Source organism: Populus nigra, chromosome 10 (genome assembly GCF_951802175.1).
Source record: "Populus nigra chromosome 10, ddPopNigr1.1, whole genome shotgun sequence".
NCBI lineage: Eukaryota > Viridiplantae > Streptophyta > Magnoliopsida > Malpighiales > Salicaceae > Populus > Populus nigra.
In genome coordinates, this window is record NC_084861.1 from 2,807,805 (window position 1) to 2,830,973 (window position 23,169).

Below are 23,169 nucleotides of genomic sequence, written 5' to 3' on the forward strand. Positions count from 1 at the left end.
TCTTAATTTGACCCCTTTTATTAAACTCTGTTACTGAATCACATCCTTTCGTTTACTTTTACACGTTAAATATCGATGGAGCTTGACATTCAAGTCCCACCGCTTAGTATCTCTCATCTATCATGATTTACCATTTTATTTTTTATTTTTTTTTACAAATTTTATTTTTTTCTCAATGAGAAAAAAAGCTAAAATGATGAATAATACAATAACATTCATTTATAAATGTGAAAAAGCTTTAAATTGATTTTTTAAATATCTTTATCTTGATGTATTAATATTAAAAATTAAAAAAATATTTTAATATATTTTAAAATAAAAAACATTATTAAAATTTTTTCTTGATGAGAAAAAAAGCTAAAATGACGAATAATACAATAACATTCATTTGAAGGAAATCCTCCTTTCCCCGGAAAATTTCAGTGCACCCCTTTTGTATTAGTAGTAAACAAGGTTTCTGAAAGAATATAATACACAATTCGATTTATCTACAAAGAGTACAGCCCTCTAAATCTCTTCACATGGTTGAAGATAAACTCTGGTAAGCAATGGAAATTAACAAATACATCTTCAATCCTAGATGATCCTTGTGGAAATGCTGGAAGTTGCATTTATCTTCAGGGCGTGCTCAGGAATACAGGTTAGACCTGCACAAAAAGAAGTAGTTGCCCACAAGAAGTGTAGATCTTGATAGAAGCAGAACCTGCCAGCATGTAGATTATAGCAGTACACAGATTGAATACGAGCAATTATCGCAGTCAACTCCAATAGTGAACATAAGCAACAGATGACAACAATTCTACTCCAATATGATGCCAGCAGCTCTTATATCTGAAAGCCAAGGTAAGGTGAATAACAAACAAGGCCAGTCAAATACGGCGACCTTCAGGATCAACACTGATAAATATGCATGCTTATGCATTTTGTCAATGACCCAAACGTGGAGAATCATCTTCAATTCCCAAAACATTCAATAACATTACAGGATGGCATTAGCTTTCATGTTTTATTTGAAGAGATGGTGAGAGCAGACAAGTTATACACAAGAAAATTCAGCATTTGAGAGCAAGAGGGCATACATTACGCAGAAGACCACTTGGAGCATGCAGTTTAAATATAGAATTTTTTACTTTCTCAGAAAAATATCAGAAGACATTCTTGCAAGAGATATCCTTCTATGCCTATTATAAAGGAAGAGGATGGCAGTTTGCATCAATATTGATCAACATTTTTTTATAAAAAAAAATGAGAATTCAGTATAATAATTGAATGGTTCAGCTTTTAAAGGAGAGGGTGGCAGTATTTGTCAAAATTGGTCAAGTTTTTTCTGGAAAAAAAAAATCAAGTAAATGAGAATTCATTTATAGTTAATGAAAGGGTTCAGCTTTTGACAGCAGAAGAAAAAAAGAACAAACCTATTTTATACAATCCAAAAAATTTATGAAATCCACGATATATGTAAGTTGATGATACCTTTCTCCTTAACATCTATCTGTAAAGTGTCGAGGGAAATTATCCCATCAGTCAAAGGAAGAAGCTCAAGCTTGATGGTAGTCGTAGATTGAACAGGAACACATCTGTATAATCACCAAAGTTGTAAAAATATGTCCAGATCAGAGTCCAATAAAGAAATGAGCTTAAGAGTGAGATATACATTACCCTAATGGAACTCTACTCTGCAGCCACAGATGCGTGCAACCCAAGCCTGTACTCGAAATAACATCAGATATGGGAGAAGACTGTTCGATAAAAGAAACAGACTGAACTCCACCATCACTATTCCATTTCATATTCTCTGACATGGTAGTCACAGAGGACAGTGCCTGCACTGCAGAGCCATATTTCTCACCAGTTATTATACCTGCAGACTCGGACAAACCAAGGATGAGATTAGAAGTCAAGGATCCCACTGATGGAGGTGAAGTAAGTGAGGCAGGCACCGTCAGAGTTAGATCTTCAGATGTCAAATTAGAAGCCTGTAGTGCTAAATGGGAATTTGACAACAGCTTCAGAAGATGAGAAAAAAAAAACATTTTAAACAAAGTGAAAAAAATGCAAAAGAAGAACAACCTGAACAGGAAGCTGAGAGACTTTCCCATTGGTCCAGAAGATTGTCCCGACATTTCAGACGCAACAGAGATCAAAAGATCCCTTGAGATATTTGGTCGCCAACTAGTTGGCTGCTTAAAATACAGCCTTGACTCTACATTCAACACAAAGCATGAAACAAAAGGTTGGTGAAAGTAAATAAACAAGCACTTCAAATAGTTTAGATGGTGAAGCAAACCACAAAAATAATGAATAGCAGTGTAGTTAGAGCGACATGATACCATGATTGCATGCTGATCAGCATTCAACGCACTTCTTCCTTCCACAATATTTCGTACAAGATGAAGACCGCATGATGGGGATAGCCTTTTTTTGTGAACCTTGGAATCCTTTTCAGAAGATGCTGGTTTGAGAATGAATGAGTGCTCCTCACCTCTCCTGCCATGGAAAAAACTTAAATAAGCTCATGGTAAAGAATGAAACTCATGAATCAAGATTGTTTCCCCCAATGAAGTTATACAAGATACCAGTCAATATAGCTAACACTCTTTTGAGTGTTCCATGTATGCACTTATAATTCAAAATTTACTAAGAATTCTATGGTTATGATCCAGAATAATAGTAAAAATAGGTAACTTCTGTAAATTCAAAGAAATGTACTGAAAAAGTTTCATTCATAATTTTACTTGATCATTCCATATATCACACACATGAATAGCAGCATACAATTGCAATCAATCTCTTTTCTGCCTTTGCTCGTTTTCTCTTCTTTTCCACATAAAACTGAGAATTAACAGCATGATCTTATGCTTTTTTCCTTCTCAATATATATCAGAAAAGGGCATTATGAAGTTTTTGTAGATGATGATTCTCAGGCTGCTGGGAGACTACTAGCTCAAGTCAAAAACATGAACCAGAAGCATTGTCACGCATCACTCCAACAATTTCAAAACAAATATTAATTAAGCCATAAATTGTCATTGAATCGCTCACTAAGCACCCACCGAGAGATAGAAGCAAGCTTCAGCCTAATCCAGGATGATTGAGCCAAAGGAGTGAGAATGAACAAGTAAATTGGATGAGAAAGCAAACGAGAAATAAATTTATCTTTCTTGTGTATAGAAAAGGACTTTTCCCAAAGTAAAGCCAGATTGTCCAATCAACTCAAGAACATTATCAAAGATGTACAAACCACCCCCCAAAAGTGTAAGCAAACTGGATTAACCTTGGCAAATGCAGTTGAACCAACAAATAAGAGTACATAATGATACCTAGAATAACAATCACCTGAGGGCTAGATTTGGCAAACTGTGGTCATTTCCAGCTTCAGTGCATGCAAGTGGTAATGATGAAGGAAGTCCATTCTTTGAGGCTTCCTCGAAAACAATAGTTATAGTATCTATGTATACCACAATATCCGGTATATGTTCTGGAGAAATGTTCTGCAAAATAACTTTTAGATTTATTAGTATTGGTGGGATTTGGCACCAAATATATGAACACATTACAAAATTTGGCACGGTAAAATTCTTGATGCACACCTTTATCTGAACACAAAGAAGGTCATCCGTATTGCAGTCAGCAGCAAAAGAATGGATTTTACAGGTTGAATTATTTCAAGTTTCCTCCACCATCTCCTTCCTGGAACGTAGATGCCTTGCAACCCACAGCAAACAGAAAACCTCTCTCTCTCTAATGACACGCCCCGGAATGATAAGCGCTCTTCATGTTTTTGACTTTTCCATAACTTCTGAGATGATTACTGATCCCAATCTTCAAGGTCAAAGTTGGAATTAGAGCTTTGGGCTTTAACAGGTTGCGGAGGTGGAGCAGAATTTTGAGGCAGTGATGACATGGAGTAACTTCTAAAATGAGAGAAAAGCTGAGAAACAGAAGAGGAAGACTTCTGTGATGCGGATCCAAATCCAGAATTGGAACTTAACCGAGGAGGAGGTAATGAGCAAACAGTAGAAGATAAGGTGTTATCCACATGAAGCAACAATTTCAATAGTTCTCTACATGGGTCATAATTACTGCAATTTAAGTTCTCCTGGTTCTCAGGAAACCAATTTCTCTCCTGATATTTCTCAAATTGAAGAATCTCAATGATCGGGTCTCTGAAAAAATGTACACCGACATTAACTTGTACAAGCACCAACACCCTTCCAAACAAAGAAACGTAAGTTTGTTTGGAAGTGTGGTGAAGATTGTTTTTTAAAGTGATTTTTGTTTAAAAATATATTAAAATAATATATTTTTTTTAAATTTACTTTTGACTAACACATTAAAATGATCCAAAAACACACATAAAAAAAATTTAATTTGAAGCTAAAAAAAATTCAAAAATTTTCAAAAGCAAGGTATTACCACAATATCAAATGGGGCCGGACCAACTATATGGGAGCTGAATGCTGGCTTTCAGATGAACATCAACCAAAAAAAATTGCACGCAAAATAAGTAAAAGCAATGTGATTATTAGGCTTAAAATACTGTTTTAATAACCTTTTTCCATATATTAGCAAATAAACTGCACCACTTAAAATATTTTGTTGATTCTACAGAAATACCCCACAGACATTCAGTTTATAAACCATGACTTAAACTACTAGGGAAACATGCAAAATCTTTCACAATTATGGACTCCAGAAAAATTACGCATCTAATACCAGAAATAGACTAGAATACTGATATTTAGAGAAATATATGTTCACTGCAATACTTTTGGAAAAATAAATTGCATTGCTGAATGCACGGAGTGATCATTTTCTATCTAGCTCATAGAAAACAAAACAAAATTTGATCAGTTCAAACTGCAGAAATGAGTTTACAGATTCGATATGCTATTTATAAATCATCTAGTTCAAAACTTCTAATAGACCATTTATTATTCAGTACTGCAAATCCAGCATATCAAAGCAGAATTTTCAAACATAATGCAACTCTATTGCTAAATTGGCGTGTTGTTTGTATACAAAAGCAACTTGCAAAGTGTTGGCATTAATTATAAGCACCCAGCAGGGAAATAAGAGCATAAAAGTCAAAGTCTGCACTAATTTTCAAAAGGAAATCAGATGGGAAAAAAAATTATAAGCATAGAGGTTCTTGGTTGCATACCACTATATCTCCATTAGAAAGAGAGCAACAGCTAACACCATTTCTTGCGGCACTACCAGAGACATTGGCATCAAAATTTCCTCTATCAATAAGAGCACTAAGATGGAATGTGTTATCTGCAGTTTTATTGGTTCTTTGTGATTTGTTCTGACTATCCATCTCAGAGTATTCTGGGTCAAGCACAGTTTTTTTTTTTTTTTACCAAAGTGGTTCATCCAACTCTGCAATCTTAACAAAAAAATTGGAGTTCTTAAATTTCCAATAACACTTCAGTTTGTCTTTTGTAATCCTCTATTCTGAGAAAGGATTCACTAGCAGAAATATCCTTCTGTGGATCAGTCTTCTGTTTTGATGCAACATTGTCATTAAGGCCTATTACTTGACTGTTACAACTTACTTCCCCTTGTACAGTTACGAAATCACTTCCGCCTTCCAAATCTCCATTTTGTTTCTCAGGGCTTTGCCCTATTCCATTTTTAGACATCACTGCAGCAACTTTAAATGGAGTGATAATTTCCGTATCCTGCTTGTATGCTGATAAACTTGCAAGAATATGAACTTGTTCACCTAAAATAGACATGGATTTGAGGTGTGTATAACGGACATAGAATGTCCCAAATGGATAGTAACCAACACATGATAAAAATGGAAGAATCAACAGATTAAGAAATATATAGTAACAGGAAAAACAAATGACCTATCCAGGGAATGTAATGAGTGTATATCTGGTGCATTCTTCCAGTCATCAAGAAGTTCCCCTGCAAAACCATATCAAAAGCTAAATATGATAGAAGAAAACACAACAAAGTTATTTAACTACATGGAGAAATCATGTCATTGAATAAAAAACAAGCATAAAAAAAAAACTGGAACCAAAAAAGGGCAAACCTCAAATATACCCCCAGCCATTGGGATAGTATCAATTTTGCCCCCAAACAAATTTTTTGTATCAAATTTGTTCCCAAATAATTTGGATTCATCAAATGGGTCATTCTGTTAGAATTCCTTAACTGAAAACATTAAGTTCCCTACAAAACGACATCATTTATTACAAAAAAGGTACAATTTGGAAGGAATTCATGACAAAAAATGAATGGAAAGACTTGATTGAGAGTTTCTAAAACTTGAGGGACAAAATTGATTTGTTTGAGGCCAAAGTTCTGATGCAGGTTAGAACTTAGAAGCCCACATAGTAGTAGAGAAACACAAAATCACTTATTCTAATTGCCTGGTGGCATGGGAGGTATGGTACAAATTCTTTATCAGATTACGTCTTGGACAACACAGCAAAGCTGAGGAAATGATATGAATGCGCTAAACAGATTTTGGGTGAGGGAGGGAAGGATTGTAAAATTTTGTAGAAATTTATGATGTTTGAAATTGTTTGCATCAGCTAATAAGATGGAAAATTGAGAATCTCCAAGGATCAAGCTTGATCAGAGAAACTGCTATGGAAATTGACATAATAGATTATTTGACCTCCTTATGGAGGTTTGCATCAGGGCACTTTCAAGGTGTTTAATTGACCATGTTCAAAGGGACCAGAGAATAGCGTCTCAATGTTTTGTTTTGTTCTTTTCAATACCGTGGGAGGACAATTCATTCTCCTTGCCGTTGCTACCCATTTATTACCAATAATAATAATAATAATAATAAATAAATAAAATACATACAAGGAAATAAACCTGAAGCAAGCTCAAAAAGAACAGCCCAAGTTTAATGATGGAAGACAAGAACACTAAGTGAAAGTTGGTAGACCAAAATATCCAAATTAGCAACCCAAGGTTTTGATTGACAAAGAGGCCCATCACTAAAAATGCTTTAAGTGTTTAAAAATTCAAATTGAATTTTTAAAGGTTCAATTAAATTTATTAAGGGTTTAATTGCAAGGAAAATCAACTTTTAAGAGTCAATTTTGATGTCAATTGAAACAAATGAGGTTTAGGGACCAAAACTGAATTTTGAAAAGTTTAATTAGTCAAATCAGGGGCTTAATTGCATAAAATTCAAAGTCTGGTGAGCAAATAGGGACTTAATTGAACAATTTGTGAACCAAAGACCAACTTGCAAAACACGGGCGACTTCAAGGACTGAAATCAAGAGAAATCGGAGGTCAAATCAAAGAAACTTGGAAGTTTGGTGGTCATCTAGGGGTCTAATTGAACAAATCAAAGACTAAGGATCAACTTGTAAAAGGCGCTCAAAATTGAGGCTGACAAATGAATCTAGCAATAACACAATTGCATGAAATTAGGAAGTTAGAGGGAAATTATGGGTAAAATCAAATGAAATTGGAAGAATAGGGATCAAATTGAAAATTGCCAGATCCTAAATCAAAAAACCCTAATCTATAGGAATTAGTCAAAGCGGCGTCGTTCAAGATACTATGCATCTTCTTCTTCAGTTTTTGGCTAATCGAGTAGGTACTTTTAGACGAATGAAAGTGAAGTTTCTGACCACCCCGAAAGCTACAACCACCATCATTCAACTGAGAAACACCCCCTCTACAACCCCATGCCTTTAAAATCAAACATTGACATCCCATATTCTCCATTGATCTCAGCAACATCTTATCCCTAGTCATCCAACATTACAGTTTCAATCATCACTTTGTTTGAGTGAGCACTTTCAAGCGTTTGAACGTGGAGCTACAAATCTTTAAATCAAGCACGAATGGATCCGATCGAAAGGTGTGCACCTCCTCTACCAAGTTCAAGTGGTCTCATGCAACATTGACGTCAAAGTTGCTCCAGCGAAGCTATGAAAGTAATCAACCCAGTCAGCCTTGACAAGGACATCCATTTATAGAAAACCACCTAACTTTTTCATGTGCTACCACTTAGAAACCCCTGGAAGGTGGATCAAGGGTATAAAACCTTTCTCTCTAGATCTAAAGGCAGAAAACACCCCACCTTGGTCTCCAAGTTTCCTAAAAAACCACCTAAACCCAAAACCAGCTAGGTTTTAGTCCGTGAGAACCCAAACAAACCCATCTAGAAGACCTGAATCCACCTACAAAAGGAAGCGATTCAGGAGCAGCAAAGGCATCAAGAAAAAGGGGAAGGAAAAGAGTAAAAGAAAGAAGAAGAAAGAAACTTCGGTTAAGGTGCAAGGATTCCATCCAAGAGGATTTGGAAGGTTCAACCTTGTCTAAGGAGGCTTGAAAATAAGAAGGAAGGAAGGAAATACCAAGAATCGATTCAGGGGATTTCTAAGCTAAGAAGGTATATACATTCAAACCTTAAAAGTGGAGTCCATAAGGCCTGCCAGATCGATTTCTTGTGTTCAATGCGAAGTTTTGAATGTCTTGATATGTTGTTGATTGCCTTTTTCCATTATATTGCATGGTATTTTGATTTAATGGATGCCAAAAGTAGCAGCAAAAAGCCCCGAGCACCTTCTATTAATGAAAGATAGCCCCTGCTTCTGGGTGGCTGGTTTGGCCTTTGAAGTGATAATGGTTGGATTTTTAAGCTCATTTTGTTCAAGGATGTTTTTTGTTTTTGAGTTGGTAGCTTTTGGGATTGAAAATCAATCCATTTTTTGAGTTTTAGTATTGTTTTGTTGTTTCTTTGGCCTTAATTATATTCATCATCAATAATATGGTCCGTAGGAATAAGGAAAACATGCTTTAGAGGCTAAAAATTGTCATTCTGGGTTTGTTTTCTGGGTTTTGGCAGATTCATCCATTGAATCTTGTCTTAGGTGTTAGTTTTAGAGTTCGTTCGGTTTAAATCCCAATTCACACGGGTTTGTCCACCACTGTTAGTAAGTAATCTAGGAATTTCATGCATCAATAACAAGTTTTAGCAGGTTTTAATTCTAGGGTTTCCATTTTGAACCGAAACTCATTTAAACAAAATCATGTGGATTTGTTGACCATTGAAGCAAACAAACCCCTAATTCTTGTTCTATGCATGATGGCGAACAAAACCATGTCCTCTTTTGTGTGAGATCTGGTCTAGATTGAGGTTTGCATTTATGAAATGGGAATGAATGTTATTCATTTTCTTTTGTTTTTTATGTTTGATATGTTTTGGCTGAAATTTTCTTAAGTTTTTATGTTTTTGCGAAGTTTGATATGTTTTAGTTTTGGTTTTTCTATTGGGTTTCTTTCTGAGTCAACTCGGTCGAGTTAACCCTGTCGGGTCCATCTGACCGGGTCAAAGAAAAAATTCAGATTTGCCTTCGGGCTTTGTTTGGATGTTTTTTTTATTTGGGTTTAAGGATATGTTTAGGAAGACCTCTTTTAATTTTTTTTGGATAGTTTTTATTCCAAGAAGCCTACAAATATACAAAAAAAGAAGTCTTTTTGTGTGTTGCATATGATCAAATCTCTCAAAAATATAAAAAATTATGTTGTTTAGAATTTCCATATGAAAAATCAAAAATACATATTTGCATGCATTTTGGGATTTAATAATCAATTTATTGAATCCATGAGAATTTGGCTAATATTCCAATAATCACCAATTTTTTAATTCATAAGAATTAATGGTTAAACATTATAGTATAAATGTTGAACCTCCAAGCGAGGCTGATATTTAAATATGAGGAGTTAACCAGAAAATTCTCATAATTATTCTAAATATTCACTAATTTTAATTAAGAGTATTTTTTACCATAATATACAAATTATGAAAAACCTTTTTCATAAGAATTTATTTGGGTATACAAGCCCTTAATTTCAATCCTAAGCTATAGATAGACAACCAATCAAAAAATCATCAAATCCTTTAAACCACACAAAGCAGTTTACCTCAAATGGGTGCGTTAAGGGTGCTAATACCTTCTCTAGCCACAACCAGTCCCTTATCCTTTGAATCTCTGATAAAACCAGTATACCCGGGCTTCCTAGCACCCTAAACCAAACAACTAGGTGACGACTCCCAACAACCCCCGACGCCTCTCGCCCACATGCGACACTTGCCATGCTCATCTCCTCTTGTAGATGAGAGACTTCATACATTATTCTTCTATCATATATGCATGTAATTACAATATACATCAAATAAATAGTGGAAGTAAAAAGAAATCTCAAGGGGTGGGTTGGATGAGGGCTAAGTGATACAACCTTCCTGATGGTGATTCCAACCTAAACCAACCCAAATCACACTCCGACTAGATACCAGCCGACAAATATCTTACAATATTGATTTTTTTATAAAGGATCTATAATTTTTTTTTCTTTTACTCGATGAATAATTCTGGCATTACCTTCCTATTTAGATTAAACAAAAGAAATAAGATGTGCAAGTATATTAGGGCATGAAGCTTCACAACTTTATTAGACTTGACGCCACGGATACATGGCCATGTCAGATGATAAAGCAAATAAAAGAGCAATTAACAGATTCCTAGAAAATGCGATAGATATGAGAATCAATCTAGCACAGTACTTTTCTTGATGAAACAAATTCTGTGGAAAAAAAGAATATCCTCTGAAATTTTCCAATTCAGTCTCGTTAACAAAAAGCAAGAAGTTTGGCTCTTAGTTAGTAGCACAACATCCCGTGCAAAAAGAACCATGCATCCAGGAAAAAATGCCTTAAATCCTGCCCATCTAATAATAGTTTGAGGAATTCCCTTCCAAGATCATCAGCAAACCCCTGAATAAGTATTAATTGAAACTCTAAACATAAAAATAAAAAATGAAAAATAGTTGAAACTTAAAATAGCGGACAATATAGTTCTCACTTCCTAAAGTATGCTAGGATGTCACATATTCAGATTTGATTAGCTAAGAAAACAAGTAAATTTGCCGGACAAAGGAACTAAACACAACTTTAAAGAAACCAAACCCCTAAACTAGCTAGAGGTTGTTGATGGAAATTAAAAGCATTAAATAACATATAGAATTACTAATCACCCATATCCTTAGACAAGGACCACTGTATAATGTATATTCAGCGAACTTTAATGCAAATTCTGCTTTATGGAAAAAAACTTGGATCTCAAATCTCCCTGTTTGCAGTTTATTCGATATTAGAACCAGTAATAAAGTTTGGTGGGAACACTATTAAAGAACGAACCTTGACATTTGGGGGCACTTCTGCTTTTCAGAACAGCAGAAACAAATGGTTTTCCAAATTAGAATTGCCACTTAGGACATTATTAGGTTCCAACGATATGAACTAGAAGCAGGCAAAACAGCAAAATACTAAATATATTATAACAGGTGATGAGAACAAGAGGCTACTAAGGTACCATGATTCAATTTTTTAAGAATCAGAAGCTCCAAGTCATCAAAACCTAAAAGAAATAAGTTATGGGAAAAAAAAATGATAACATTTTTTACTGATTTAGAGTATATGAAGATCGCTTCCATTTTCCCACACCATGCACTTGAATTTTAAATATGGGCAGAGATGCAACATTGGCTAAATAATTAGCAGCATGGTAAAGCCAACTTTCATCTTTAGACCAAAAACTCTATTTCAATAACAGTGAAGTTCGCCGATGATCGAGTGCATGGTGATCTAAGAAGACGCATTCCAAATAACCATTGCTGCTATCAAAACCAAGAACCACTGATAAAACAAAATGCTCTACAATCTCAGATTATTATTATATTTTCCCAAGCAACAAGAGGGTAATTGGCTATCAACAGCACATGTTCCAAATGCATAATTAATTAATTGAAAATGAAGTCAGTGGTTGTAGTACCGTAAGGGATAATGATCCATCCTTCTTCTTCAGAAACATCAGAGTGGTTCTCCAGGACAAGTGATGATTCATTCTTTGTATCAACAACAGAGGCATTTCCACCACCAATAGCAGCAGCCATATCACCATCTTCGGCTATAAGACCCTCCAGAGTCGCAACTGCAGCAGGAGATTCATCAACATCAACAGAAACCGAAACCTGTTCTTTGACAGTCACGTGCTGAGTGGTAGGACGCAGCAGAAAATTCATTTCCTCTGTAATCACAAGCAATATTAAGGAAGAATTGAATTGGATTCAACACATTGTTGATTAGTTATTGTCATAATTACCTGATCGATCGATCGCTCTTTATTGCAGTCGCAGATGGATGGATCCAACCACAACGAAGATTGTGGCTAGCTGCCCTGTCCTTGCTAGCTTTCCTTCATCTCTAAATTATTAATTATTATTAATTAACAAAACAAAAAAATTAAAACGTGGGGCCATTTACCGTACATCATTTCACTTGTGCACTCCACCTTGGAGCAGTGCTATTTTTTTCATTTTGTTCATCATTTTTTTTTAATTTGATTTTTTATGGCTAAATTGATGTTTAAAATAATTAAAATTTATTCAATCACTCAATTTTATCAAGTATTGTTTGGTTAAACACTATTGGTTAAACACTATTGATTAAACCTACTTAGATCATTATCCATGTTATAAATTTGAGAGATTAATTCGAATTAACTAGAGTCAATAAAAAATATAATCATTCTAGTATGTATAAAAAAAATTAAAACAATGTTGATCTGATTTTTTTATTTATTGAAATCAAACAGGATTTTAACATAGTTATATCTAGTTAGACAAGTGTTGGATTCAGAAGGTCTCCAAGTTACCTCACCGATTGAGTTGGATTTAGTGACACTATTAAAAAGTTATCTACGATAACACACTAACTATGTATTGTTCCTGTATTTGTTATATATCTACATCGAATTTAGTTATTTTTCATTAAAAAAACAATAATTATTGCAAAAAAAAGATCAAGCAAAAAAATAAGGTGTCTATGAGATAAAAGAGTTTTGATTCGAGAAATGTCTCTTGCCCCTCTTAGAAACCATCCGGAATTTTATTTTATTTTTTCAATAGCTTTTTTATTTTTATTGAATGAAAGATATATAACAAAATAGTCACATTTGTTCATATAAAAAAATAGAATGGAGAGATTATACTTTTTTTTTTTCAATAGAATATTGGTTATTAAATAAAATTAAGCTTTCTCTTTTTAAGGTCTATTTTGAAGTGTGGTTGTGATTGTTTTTCAAAATACTTTTCATTCTAAAATACATTAAAATGATATTTTTTATTTTTTAAAAAAATTACTTTTGAAATCATCGCATCAAAATAATTCAATATATAAAAAATATTAATTTTTAATAAAAAAATTTTTTTTTTTTAAATATGAGTTAACCAATATTTTCAAAAGCTCTCTTGAACAACAAGGCTTGCCGAGCCACTAGTCCCAAGTGTTTGTCCTGCCATTATTTATTTTTCCTTTTAAAAAATTAGCTCAAACTACATAATTATATCTAGTTTATGTTTTGTTTTTTACGACAAAATATCATTTTTATATAAAATTACAGAACAGCTTTTTTGGAAAACCTTATGTGATTCTTTTTTATTTTGTTTCGTTGGATTTTATCTGTTATTTTTTTACGTAACTTTTTTATTACTATTGCATGATTGCAAAAGAAACATACCTTAAAACGTTACAATGTACTATTCTTATATTTAAAAAAAATCCATGGTGTATCATTAAAATATTTTTTTTAATTAAAATTCACTTTTATGATTCTAATAATTATTGCAATATGAGAATTACATTAATCTTTTAGCTTTTTTAATGAAGTCTTTATTTATATTAATATCTCTTTATAATATTTATTTACTCATATAATTTTTAATTTATTTAATTGAAGGCAAATGTTATATGCACGCGCACACGAGTATCATCAACCAGTCTTTTTTACTCTAAAAATTATACTTTTTATAAACCAAAAAGTCAACACATGCATGCACCCGCACACAGATACATGTATACACACACACTGGATCGGTAGCCTCCACAACGCTGCTAGCTAGGCTAAATTCTTTTTAGCCCAAAAAAAAATTAAAAGACGATTATGTTTTAAAGATATAAGAAAAAATTAATAATTGAGTTATGTTTTGATTAATTTGATAATAAGATTAAAAAATAAGGCGGGCAAAACAATAAAAAAAAATATATTGCATTGGACAAAACTAGGTTAATACATGAAATCCATGACTTAAACATGAGATATATCCAAATTATGTGTCTATTTTGCATCCTAGATTAGTAGGTCAGGATAACTCGATAAAAAAATGACGATAAATATAACTAAAACAAACAAATATAGATTAATGTATTTAAAAGTACAACACAAGTTTTTTATCCGACCATGTTAGATGAATTTATTTATTAAAATCAATTTATAATATAAATTAATAAATACATAAAATTTATTAAATAAAATAAAAAGAAAACAATACTTGTAACGTTGCACACATTGAAAATATCATGAAAAAATACAAAATTTTAATTTTTAAGAATAAATTTAATCTATATGAAATATAAAAAAAATTACAAATAAATTATATTAATCTTAAAAAAATTAAAAACACTTAATATAATTAAAAAATAATCACCATTGTAAAAAAGCTAAAAGATCCCAAAAAAAATGACATAGGAGGTGTAATAATAAAAAAAACATTTTAAAAAGACATAAAAAAAGGTATTGCTTGGGAAAACAGTATCAAACAAGGAAAAGCTCATGCATGTGGGTTTGTTACTTTTTTTATTTATTTAAAGGGCTCCACCTCTGTTGTTTATTAAAAAGAAGAATTAAGCAGACGATACATTGTTTGTTGTAATAGATGACATGTTATTTATCAGATCAAATTTTAAATATTATTATGGTTGCTGAAAAACTAAGCCTACTAGTTTTTTATTCATAAAAACATTTTTTTAACACAAAACACTCTACAAGCACAAATGGAACACCAAGAAACCAACATTTCAACCTAACAAACCCAAAAAATCGATCAAAACCACAAAATCAACATGGAAAAAATAATTTATACTTGTTTTAGATTTTATTTTTTAGACTATAATGAGGCTTAAAATAACTATTACAAAATTTCTCTCATCTAGTAGAACCTATTGATATCAATTTTAACTTGTTTGGTAGCTGAAATCATCCCTAATGAAGAGTGTTTTTTTTCTTTTCACTGGAATTCGATTACTTCTCTCTCAGCTCCCATGAAAAAAGAACTAAAAATAACGACAATGAAATTTTATATCAAAACATAATTTTTTCCAATTAAAAGGATCAGTCTCATAATAACAAAAAAAAGTTGGGATATTAAAATATACTTTCCAAACAACTTGCAAAGCCACCTCCTATATTATTTGTGTTTTCCACTTCAATCTCATATATTGCAATTCAATTTTTCTAAAAAAAAATAATAATTAGATGTTAATTTGAGCCAAAAAAATATTCAAGTGTATAAAAAGAAAGTTTAAAACTAAATTAAAAATTAAAAAAATTATTACTCCAACACACAATAATACATGAAAGGATGAAGATTTTTTTATCCTATAATAAAAGCATTACCCTTCTAACATATATTAATATTAAAAATAAAATTTATAATATTGCAGATAAATTATCTTGTAAATCTAGTATTAGGGGATATCATGGTAATTAAATTCTCTATCTTCATTACATGAATGGTCTGTTTGGAACAGTGTTTTAATAGTAATTTTTGAAAAATTAAATTTTTTTATATTGTTTTAATATATTAGTATTAAAAATAAAATTTATAAAATAAAATAAAAATATTATTTAAATAATCATTTTCAAAATCTAAGCACTTCTGGGAAGAAAAGCAACTGACCGTGTTCTTTCAACTAGCTTGTCAGAGTACAAATCACATCAATCACCCTTCGACTGATTAGAATCTTTCTGTCTCTTAAAGTTTTCGACTTTCAAATTGCAAACTCTTACACAAACCCGTCAATCTTTCTGTATCAAAGCAGGGTCCATCCTTTATCCAAGGGCCAAACTTCAAAGTTCAAATGAGCATTACCAATTTCTCACCTCCATAAGTCATTATTCATTTGATCTTTGAGAGCGTTTGATGGGTGTGAGCTTTCTTCGCGCACCATCACAAACTTTCCACATGGCATGTATCCTCGTGGGGACACTTCCACCTTCTTTCCTCGTAAGTTACAGACTTCTGTTTTTATTTTTAAATGTTTTTTTAAAGAACATTTACATCACATTCCAAACACCAGTGACCTTTTTCTGATTCCTTTATCCGAAATATTATTTGGTTGTTTAAGAGACCAGAAAGAACATCGAAGGCAGGATTAGGCTTTAGCTTTCATGGGGGGTGATAAAGACCCTGGCAGTTCTAAAATGACCATTTTTGTTCGAAACGGCAGGCTCCCTCCTTGTGAATCTCTCTGTATTCTCACCTCTTTTAGCACTCTTCATGGTACTCACATTCTTTGAACTTAATTTTCTTGCTGCCTTCCTTTTCCATCTGATAAGCTACGATCTGTTTTAAGTTTCATGCTTTGTGTCTCGTGGGAACTGTAATATCAACTCCTTTTCTTTGCTGTTTCAAGTTTGTAATTTATCTGTTTTCTGCTATTTGGTGATATATGCTAATGCTTTATGAGTGAAATCTTTCGTTCCGAGGTTGCTTATCTCTAAATCTCTATAGATTCCAGAGACTTACCTTCTTCTATTAGATGTCTTGAGAAGAATTTTCCCTTGTGCTAGCCTACAAAGGTACTACTACTAGTTTCTTTTCTTTTACTTTTTATTTACGATGCCTTTCATGAACAGAGTGCTTTTGTTATTTCATCATACTGTAAAGAAAAGATTGAAGCTTTTGCATAGAAATATAGAATTCTCACTTTAGAGTTTAGGCCAGTGGCATAAATTTCTGTTTTTCTACATCTTGGAACTAGCCTTGTCGTGCATACATGGGCTTTCCGAAGCTAGTTTCGCTTACAGATTGAAACAAATTTGGGCCATGTTCATTATTAGCTTTTTTGGTTGGACTGACGCTAGATAGCGACTATTCATGACCATGCTGCAAGCGATAACAGTGTTTGCCATCATTTGTTCCAGGTGCAAAATCTATGGTTAATTTTAGGAATGATGGAGGAGACACTGTAGATATGTCTTTTTTCCAACCACATGTCAAAGAAGAAAGTAGCGATGAGGATTATGATATGAAAAGAAAAGGCGGCTTACAGCTGCTCAAGTCCAGTTTCTTGAGAAGAGCTTTGAGGCGGAGAATAAGCTTGAACCAGAGAGGAAGATGCAGCTTGCTAAAGAACTCGGCTTGCAGCCTCGCCAGGTTGCAATATGGTTTCAAAACCGTAGAGCTCGGTTCAAGAACAAGCAGTTGGAAAGGGACTACGACTCCTTGAGAATCAGCTTTGACAAACTCAAGGTTGATTATGACAAACTCCTCGAGAAGCAGAATTTGAAAAACGAGGTAACCCTTACCTGTAAGAACTCAACAGTAGCATCCAGCAACTAATTGGCTTTCAATTATGATTTTTTCACTAAAGCTTCCGTTTTTATGATTCAACAGCTTCTTTCACTGAAAGAAAAATTGCTTAGCAGAGAGGAAAGTATGGAAAGTTCAGAACCATTTGATGTCATCCATTCACCGGATGCAGAACTTGAGCCTATTCCTGATACAGTGTGAAAATGTTTACGCCGTTGTGCCACTGGCGACACCCAAACAAGAAGAAAGTTCAGCTAAAAATGATGTTTTCAACTCAGACAGCCCACGTTCATTTTTGGAGCCTGGTGATTGTTATCGTGTTTTCGAGTCAGACCAACCGGATTCTTCCCAAGTTGAAGAAGATAATCTCACCAGGAGCTTTCTACCCCCTGCGTACTTTCCAAACCTCTACCGAGAGCCACCTGCAAGTTCATGTAATTTTGAATTCTCAGCGGAAGATCAGCCTTTTTGGTCCTGGATTTACTGAGTTATCATACCATCCAGTAAGCAAATTAAATTTCACTGTAGTGATCAAGTACTTAGCCCCATATATCAGAATATCACGACATTTCATGCTTGGCCTAACTCTAGGGTTAATATTTTTGCCCTGCGTTGTTAGAGTGTGTTAGGTATTGTGGTTGCTGTTGTGGTTGTGGTTTAAAAAAAGTTGTTTTATAAAAAGTACTTTTAGTTGAGGTTGACTTGAAAAAATATATGTTTGGTTAAAACTGTGGTTGAAATTGAGGTTGAGCAAAAAGTAGTTCAATGTGTTTGGTTAATAATGCTTTTGAAATTGAAATTATAAAATAATTTTAAAAAATTATCATTAATATTGATGATTTTTAATTTAAATATTATAGATTTAACTATTGTTATTACATTATGAAATAAATAATACTTTATATAAGATATTTTTTATTATTCCATTAAACTATCTACAATTCCATCACATATGAAATACATCCAACAAGGACTACAGTTTTTTTTTGTTTCTTAAGCACGCAACATCAGGAAAAATATAATCAGGAAAAAAATTGGGATTGCGATTAAATTCTGCAAATGTTACGTTATCAAGCGATCTATGTCTAATTTATATAGTATCATTGAATAATGTTAAACACTAGTTTTTTGAATAAAACACAATTAAAAAATAAAACACAATTAATTTATTTTACCGTGTCGGACTTGGTTCAATGTATTTTGAGCTTGAGACCGGTCCGACCGGAACAATATAGCTGGCTACACTGTTCCTTTTAACAGTGTCGGGCTTGGCTACACTCTAACCATAATAAAAAATGTTGTTCCTTTTAACAGTGTCGGGCTTGGCTACACTCTAACCATAATAAAAAATGTTACTAGAGTAGTCTTTCGTTTCTTTTCTGAACAAATAAGAGAACCTAATGGATTGATTAGCAATAACAGTGGATAGCCATGCTCCACTGTTTAATTAGCATGAACAGTGGAGCATGGCTATCCACTGTTCATGCTAATTAATTAGCATGAAGCGCGCAGGAAGCAGCATTCGTCTGCTTTTCTGAACCCTGCGTTTTAAACGTAAAAACAGTGTGGGACCCATAAATAGTAAGTTGGTTTTTTCCTTTACCAAACGGGTTGCATCTGCGTTTTATTTAAAACGCAGACACATCCTCGTTAACAAACACCCTTTTAGAGCAACTCCTGGGATGTGCTCCATGAAAAGTTAAAAATTAAAAAATATTATTTTAATTCTTTAAAGCTTATTTTATTTCATGCTTAATTTATGTGCTTCAATTCAAATAAAGTGCAAAATAAAATATTAAAATGTCTTTTCTCTTCTATAGATGTTATTTTTATATATTTTTTAAAAAAGCTAAAACCAACAAATTAAAGCTAAAAAAATTCAATTAAATATAGTCTTGTGGAAAGAAAATGACATCAAACTCATTAAAAAAATATTTATTTCTCTCACTCCAATATAATTGGTTTTTTAAATAGTTATTTTCTATTGAAATATACATGGTAAAAAAATTTATATTTATACTATTTAAAATATTATTTTATCAATTAAGCTCTTTAAAATAGTATATTTCCTTGAAAATGCTTTTATAAGTCATCATAGGCCAAATTGATTTTTTTGTGGTATAAAAAATTAATCGTAAAACGCTGCCAATATACTTTAAAGAATAAAAAAATCATGGCTAAACATCATAAATTTTTTTAAAAAATAATGATTATCAATTCTTAATAATCAAAACATAAAACATAAAAGGATAAAATTGAAAAAAAAATCTTAAAAAACAAAACACCAGCAAAATCATGTGAGGTTGTCAAAACTTGCAAGTAGAAACATGCGGAAAAGGTAATATAATAGAAGGCAAAATAAAAAAAATAAAGTTTAATTTTAAAGAGAATTGAGTTTTAAAGGACAAAATAAAAAAAGAAAAAAAGAAAAAACAATCTAAAAAAACATGGGTCATTGGACATACCTCTCACCTAGATCTTGAGATAAGGATGGCGTGATTATAAAGAAAACCGAAGAAAAATAATGAAGTTTATTTTTCAAAATAAACAACTTTAAAGGATGTAATCGATAAAAAAAGAAGACATCAATCCTTGTTAACTTTTAAAACTTATGACCCTAACTAGTGACTAAACTAGAAGCACTGCATATAGAAAACTACAATTTTAAAACTTAACTTGATCTAACAGGTTTACTTGTGACCCATGACTTAGACTAGACCGAGTTTGAAAAGAAATAGGGAGAGAATAAATCCAGTATAAGACGGTTATAAACCTGAGTTGATCGGTGTTTCAGTTAACCCGGAGCAAATCCAGTCAAAATAGGGTCAAAACTCATTAACTATTTTTTTTTTTCGAAATAATATTGTTGACTTTTTTTATATAAAAAAATTTGGTTGACTTGAGTTAACTCGCTCAACCAATGACCCGATAGTTGTCTTGGATTAACTTTCGGGTAGGGCTTAGAAACAATGAAAAAAACCAAGGAGAGCTAATCCCAAAAAATCAAATGTCGAAAGATGAGAGAAAAAAAATCAATGGTAAAAAAAAATAGCAATTAAAAGAATAAAAACCTCATATGAGAAGAAAAAAAAATTGAGAGAACAAATTAAAATTTCGAATTGAAAAAAAATCAATTTAACAAATGAATAAAAAAATAGATTATAAACCAAGGATAAAATTGAAAACAAATTAGATTATGATAAAAAGACTAAAAATCAAAATTAAAAATCAAAACATTGAGGGTCAAACCTTAAATATTATCAAATATTGAGTTGAGGTGCCAAATTGAAAAAACAAACAAATTCACAAGAGAATCTAAACAAAAATAAAAAATCAAGAAAATGAAAACCAAACATGAAAAAAACATAAGATCATGGATCCAATGATGAAAATGAAAATACATTAAAATTTGATAAAAAGAAAAGCCAGGAATTTAAATTAGAAATTAAAATATTGAAAGTTAAACCTGAAACATCATAAAATAAGAAGACAGATTTGATATAAAATTCAAAAGTTAAGGGATCGAAATGAAAAACTAAATAAATAAAATCTGATATAATTAAAAAAACAAGAACCAAATATGATAAACTTAACAAATAACACACTTTTATGATTTTTTTGCAAGGGCTACACTTTTTCCAAGGTTAGAGAGAGAGAGAGAGAAGAGATGAGGGGGGAAGAAAAATCATCAGAGAGGGGGGGGGGGGAAGAAAAATCATCATAGCAAGACGTATTAAATGTCATCCCAAAATGTAATGTTCAGTCATTGGGAGGTGCTGCACGAGCTGTCCAAAAGATGCAGACACCTCCTACATGCTGGTGCTTGTAAAGCACGTGCTAACAACTTTTTTATTTAATTTATGTAAATACCAAATTGTTCTTGACTCCACACAATGTTAATGGAATAAACATAATAAAAAAAGACTAATAAAAATCATATGATCTTAGCTTTAGATTATTATTCAACTCTAAGGGCACTTAAGCAACTACACTGTGCTAAGAAGTGAAAAAAAAACACGATGCCCGTGTTAATAAAAAAAACATCAATACTTTTATTGTTAAGGAAATTTAACTTTTAAGGATATTTTAGATATTACAATATGCAAATAAAAAATTAAAAGACCCATTTGTCCTGTCTAAACTTGTAGTAGCAAATGTGTTTCGGAAAATATTATATTATCCTTGAAATCATTCTATAAAACCTAAATTGTTTTAGGGAAAAATGATAGTTTTATTATAGAAATTCACAGGTATAGCAAAACAATTCTTTTTGCTTTTGTTATGACGTTAGCTTTCAAGTTGCTTGAGTTAAAAATAAAGAAGAAGAAGATTAACCTACAGTTCATTGATGCTTAATTAGCATTGGGTATTTTGTGATTTAAAAATAACCTTTTGAGCCTCCATATATAGTTATTATGAAAATCTGCTTGATATATATTATTTATTGATGTGTGTGTGGGGCCCGCTCATGGGTGTAATTGTTTAGAAAAAAAAATACATGGTTTTAAAGGTAAAATAGAAAGTCTTCCTAAATTCCTCATGAATTTTGAAGGAGGAACCAGATACCTTGTTTTGAAGGATGAAGCTGATACGATAGTTTGATTTTATTTTCAAGTGCATGATTGAGAAATTAAGGGGGAAAAAAGGTAGATTGATGGATTTTTTTTTTCTTTTTTCAAGTAGAAGTATATTAATGTTACCTATATTTTCTTTAGAATTATTAGTTCATTTGCAATTAAGGGGAAAAAATAAGGGAAAAAAGGTAGATTGGTGGATTTTCTTTTTTTTTTCTTTTTTCAAGTAGAAGTATATTAATGTTACCTATATTTTCTTTAGAATTATTAGTTCATTTGCAATTAAGGAAAAAAATGTAATGATTTTTAGTTTTTATTGTGCGTCATCTTATAAAATACTATTAATTGCAATAATATTTTTTTAAAAAACAAATCTACGTTTTTTTTGTCTAATTTCATCATTCAACATTTTATTTATTAAAAATTGAGTTTCATGATTTGTTAAGACGTGCTTTCTATGTTGTTATCTCAATCTCATAATTTATATCACCGATTTAGTAGGATAACACATCTGACTTGAGTTTTTTTTTGTTTTTTATAGTTGACCTTTTCTTTTTTCAATTTCATCATTCAACATCTTCAATATTAGGTTGATTAAGAAACTGGTTTTGTCATTTATTTCGGTTTATTTTCTATGAGGTTATCATAGTCTTACAAGTTAACTCGGGTTGTTTTATTGTATCATTTTTTCAGTTTTTTTTTTTAATTTCATCATTCAATAATGAGTTTATCGGAAATTGAACTTTATAGCTTGTTTTCCATGGAGTTGTCCCAGCTCATGATCTGGGTCGCGAGTTTGGCAAATTAACTCGAATTATTTACTTAGTTTACTTTCTACGAGGTTATCTCATTCTCATTACCCGAGTTGTGAGTTTGGTGGATTAACCAAGGTTGACTCAGGGTTTTTTTTGAAGTTGATTTTTTTTTTCATTTTCATCATTTAACACTTGGTTGATTAAGAATTAGATTTCATAATTTATTTTAATTTACTTTTCATGAGGCCATCTTGTCTCACAACCCAGATCATGAATTTGATAATTTATTTTAATTTACTTTTTATGAGGCCATCCTGTCTCACGACCCAGATCATGAATTTGACAAGTTAACTCAAATTAACTTAGATAATTTTTTTAGTCATTTCTTTAATTATTTTTCTCAATTATATC

General features: G+C 32.1%; 2 pseudogenes; one reads left to right on the forward strand and one right to left on the reverse strand.

The window, feature by feature from the left end:
• Nucleotides 1–363: 363 nt before the first annotated feature.
• LOC133705191 (uncharacterized) lies at nt 364–12,274 on the reverse strand (annotated as a pseudogene).
• Nucleotides 12,275–16,144: 3,870 nt separating this feature from the next.
• Nucleotides 16,145–18,014, forward strand: LOC133705103 (homeobox-leucine zipper protein HAT5-like; annotated as a pseudogene).
• The last annotated feature ends 5,155 nt before the right edge of the window (nt 18,015–23,169 follow it).